This window comes from Salvelinus alpinus, chromosome 20 (assembly GCF_045679555.1).
Source record: "Salvelinus alpinus chromosome 20, SLU_Salpinus.1, whole genome shotgun sequence".
Lineage (NCBI taxonomy): Eukaryota > Metazoa > Chordata > Actinopteri > Salmoniformes > Salmonidae > Salvelinus > Salvelinus alpinus.
The window spans coordinates 6684291-6689317 of NC_092105.1; the positions used below are offsets into that span (position 1 = coordinate 6684291).

The 5027-nt window shown below is 39.9% G+C and overlaps 1 protein-coding gene across 1 annotated transcript in view; it reads left to right on the forward strand.

The window, feature by feature from the left end:
* The first annotated feature begins 236 nt into the window (after nt 1-236).
* LOC139546237 (FHF complex subunit HOOK-interacting protein 1B-like) overlaps nt 237-5027 on the forward strand; it is a 78539-nt gene continuing 73748 nt past the window's right edge. The window contains exon 1 of the mRNA XM_071354373.1: nt 237-581. The gene's annotated coding sequence lies outside the window, so the exon portion shown is untranslated. The remainder of the gene's footprint in view (nt 582-5027) is intronic.

The following is a 5027-nucleotide window of genomic DNA, read 5'->3' on the forward strand; positions in this document are numbered from 1 at the left end:
TTTTGTTGAAATTTGTTTAACAACATTCAGACCTTGTTTCGCATTATATAGTCCAAATATGGCACGATTCCATTATTTGTATCTGTTTAATCACTTTCAGATGTGGACTTTTATTTATGAAGGCAAAAGCGCAAATTCCACATTTGCGGCTAGCTATTCCTTATTGTGTCCAGCGTCACACAGGTGGAAGTGTTCACGGAGACGCCGTTTCTCAAAACGTCATAGCGTCCCTTGCGTGTGGGTGTGTGAGAGGAATTCAAGGAGGTAGCGAACAGAGAGAGTGATTGTGAAATCATGGAAATGGTTTGTTGTTGTCTGAAGGAATAACCTATGCGACAAATTATACAATTCATAGGCGATCTTTTTTTGCGTCCGTGTTAGCTAGTTACGTTTTCATAGTGTTGTCACATTATTTTTTATTTTTTTACTGTACACTCTGGTCGACTGACAGTGGAATACCCTGGATAGTAAACTGTTAAATTAGCTTTTTTTGGCTAGCTAGCTAGCGAAGTTATTCTGTGGAAATCACTGCTCCGCAGCAGTTGAGCGTTTTTTTGTTAAAAATACTGCAAACCCAGACGGTGAGTATTTTGCTGGTCTAATTTGACTTTGTCATTTTGCTTGCTAACGTTATTTAACTACATTTAGATAGTTAAGTCTAAAAGCATCAGTTTTGTTGCTAACGTTAAATCGCTGAAGGAGACATAACGTTATATTAGCTAGCTAGATAGCCAGTTTATAAGCTAAATTAGCGCATTATTTTTTATTAGCTATACACTGCATCACACATCAGCATTGTGAATACATTCCGTGACAGAGATGTTATGCCAACGACCAGCAGACATGCACACTAGTTCCTAAAAATATTCCCTTAATGTTACTGTTACTTATATTAACTTTGGGAGTTTTATGTAGTTTTGAAATGTGTAGCTAGCACAATTTCCCAGTGATTGTAATTGCTAACGTCAGCAATGCTAAAGCGAGCTAGCTTCCTGTGGCCAAGTACTAGTTAGCTAGCTTGTTGCTGGTTATTTTAGGATTGGGATAAATAGCAAACACTATTTTCATAAAAATTGATTCTTAGCTCATATCTATCAAATGTCTAATCTTCTTTATGAATATGTGACCTGCATCATGTCAAGATTGGCTGAGGATGTTGTAGCTCGTGTTTAAAAAAAACTTGTTGAGACACGATCTTCACTTTTGAGTGTATGATCTACTAGTCTTTCTAGCTAGCCTTCATTGTTTTCAGAGTGTAACAGCTTGCCTTACATTCCTCTGTCTACTTTAACACTGGCACAGACCCTGAAATTATTCTGGATCTGATTTATAATTCTTCAGCACATTTTTAAGTTGGTATTGAGAACATTTGAGACATGGCTGAACTGTCCAGGTCAAGAGGTTCTTTGTTGAGATGGACTTGACACGACAAGCTGAGCAATGGTGGTTGGCTTGCCACTCAATCATTTATCACGGAGACACGTCTTCCTGTGGCCAGGGAGAGAGAGAGCACCCTATTACCTAAGTTATGTTGTGCACTACTTTTGACCAGAACCTTGTGGGCCCTGGTCAAAAGTAGTGCACTATACAGGGGATAGGGTGCCATTTCAGATGCAGGCACAGAGTTTAACAAACATGACTGATCAGTTGGCCTCTCATGAGAATCTCTTCCCTACCCTCATTCTATCTCTGCCCATTTGTGAGCATTACATGGCTTTCACTGAGTCTATAGGACGTGTGTGTGTGTGGTGTGTGTGTGTGTGTGTGTGGGAGGTGTGATAACATCATATATAGACTCCCTCTCTGGGAACTGACTCTGCCTCTCTGCCTCAGGCCTGCTGGATGTCAGCAGAATCATATCTAGCCTATTCACCCAGTTTCTCATCTCTTCCTTTCACACACACCTCATTCTCTCTCTCTCTCATTCTCTCTTTCTCTCGACAGAATATAGACACTCTTAGAGATCCAATAAAGAGCAACAGTAGAGTCCATCCTAACTAGAGATCCCGTAAAGAGCAACAGTAGAGCCCATCCTAACTAGAGATCCCGTAAATAACAACAGTAGAGCCCAACCTAACTAGAGATCCCATACAGAGCAACAGTAGAGCCCAACCTAACTAGAGATCCCATACAGAGCAACAGTAGAGCCCAACCTAACTAGAGATCCTATACAGAGCAACAGTAGAGCCCACCCTAACTAGAGATCCCGTAAAGAGCAACAGTAGAGCCCATCCTAACTAGAGATCCCGTAAAGGCCTCTCACTGTGCTCAGGCAGGCTAACATGTCTAATTTCTGCTCTGACTGTCTGTGTCTACAGAACGGTTTAAAGGTTTGGTTAAGTTTATTGTGGTATTTTATTAGGATCCCCATTAGTTTGATACAAAAGCAGCAGCTACTCTTCCTGGGGTTCCACACACACAACATGAAACATAATACAGAACAACATTAGACATGACCAGCTCAAGGACAGAACTGCATACATTTTTATTTCTGTTGACCTCATAACTGACCTTTGTCTTTCCTGTCTACGTCTTATTGTGTACGTGCAGCCTTGTGTCCTAGTGCTGGACTATGAGCAGGTGGACTTTGAGCTCAACTTTACTGACTTTTATGGCACCTGAAGAATGTGACCTGGAAATAAAATCCCACAGTGTCGAATATTAACCGGATAGATAGTTCTGCCATGGCACACCTCCAAGCTTATTTTATTTTCCCGACATTAGCTCAGGGATTGAAAGGTTGACTTTGTTTCTGTCAGAAATATTGAGCCTTAAGCTTAGCTGCTGTTCAGCTTATTCGTGCCATGGGATAGGCCTACTGTCAGCTCACGCCTATAAGGTGCTTTGTGGGAGTTCTGGCTATAAGTTGATTTTATATGATGTTGTACAACAGGCAAGAAAACAGGAAAAATGACTGAAATGCACCTGGATTCAAAAACCGTCGATTGTTAGCCTTTTTGTTGTTGTTGTAAAGTTTGAGTTCTTCTACTCTCCCTGACTGGTTCAGCCTAATAAAGAATCAGCATGATGTTGTTGGTATAGGCTAGATCCTCAATGACGGACACACCTTGCAATGCCCAGTGAATGATTAGAGCATTGTTGACTCTTGCTGCATGTAAAGCAGCCAGCATGGATAATGAAGTACGGTTACATACACACAATAATACAAGGAATGTGAATAGTCAGATTCATACAATAGTTAGATTTTTTTTTTAAACGTTTTACATGCTTTTCAAGAAGAACTAAATTCCCTAATAATCCTGTTTCCATGACACATCAGGCTACCCGATGGGACTTAAGTAAATGCAGAAAAATCATAGATTTAAAAAAAAATAAACTGTTCTACCAAAGTTGTTATTTTTGTGTGGAAGTGATTTGATTTTTAAGTTTGTACATTTAAAGTACGTGAGAACTATTTCTAAGATGCATACCTTTTTTAAAGTTTTTCAGAACTCACTTACACTGGTGTAAAAGAAGGAAGCTCGTACTGCTCGTGCACTGCTGTAACTCTGTTTTGTTGTAACACCGTGCTAGCACTGCTGTAACTCTGTTTTGTTGTAACACCGTGCTAGCACTGCTGTAACTCTGTTTTGTTGTAACACCGTGCTAGCACTGCTGTAACTCTGTTTTGTTGTAACACCGTGCTAGCACTGCTGTAACTCTGTTTTGTTGTAACACCGTGCTAGCACTGCTGTAACTCTGTTTTGTTGTAACACCGTGCTAGCACTGCTGTAACTCTGTTTTGTTGTAACACCGTGCTAGCACTGCTGTAACTCTGTTTTGTTGTAACACCGTGCTAGCACTGCTGTAACTCTGTTTTGTTTAAGGGGTTTACATGTTCTAATAATTAGAAAGATTGCTCAGAAATCCAGGTGTTTTTTAATCAGTGTTTTTCAATTGCGTACTTGGATTATGACCTTACCCCCATTAACATAAGTAGAGGAAAGTGTGTGTCTAATGCGATACTCGGCCTTCTGCCGTAATCAGTTTAATATCTAATTATTAGTGTGAATGTAGACCTACTGATTGATGCGTAAGGAGTTTGGGAAGGAAATTAAAGACCTTGTTATTAGACATGCAAATTGTGGTCAATTTTGCTGCCGACTAGCTGACCCTCATTAACCGGTCCACAAATGGGTACATTTTTGTGTCAAACAGTAAAATGATATGACCAACAGAAAAATAACTGTTACAGAGATCTGTAAATAATGAGGAGATGCTTATGTTTCTACCCCAAATGATGGGAGTCGGCCCAATGCGGGAAGCCAAGTGAGTTTATTCCCTAAATAAGCCCATAGAAACTTTAGGCTTATTTTGGTTTAGGAGTGAAACCTCTCGCTTTGCCTATTCCTCTCTAATACTATGTATGCATGGATACAAGGACCGGATGTTTTTTCATTAGTGGGTCTTTTTGAGCTGGACGACAATAGGTGTGGTGGTATTGTTGCATGTTTTCCTATTGAACATGTAACTCCTGTAATGAAGCAACAAATTAAACGTCATTTGTAAATATTTGCTAAAAATGCAAATTTGACGGAAACACCGTTGTAAACCTGATGCGAGCAGTTGTGATGAACAGCTCTGTTAGAAACTTAGAAAGAGGGGGAATGTGATGGCAACAACTATCAAATGGTTGCTTATATGACTAGGATTGTGCCTGCGGCTTCTGGACAACAAAAGAAAGTTGATATGAAAACGATTGCGCGATGCTGCCTGACGGGATATTCCTCTAACTAGGCTCTGTGTCGTGTGATAAGTACATGACGACAAACAAATACTCCCCAATTTAATTCCACTATGCAAATTAACCTATAGACCAATAAGCATGACTAGGCAATTAATTTTCGGCGACTAACCAAATGTTTATTTTTTTTAACCTTTATTTTACTAGGCAAGTCCGTTAAGAACAAATTCTTATTTTCAATGACAGCCTAGGAACAGTGGGTTAACTGCCTTGTTCAGGGGCAGAACGACAGATTTTTACCTTGTCAGCTCAGGGATTCAATCTTGCAACCTTTTCGGTTACT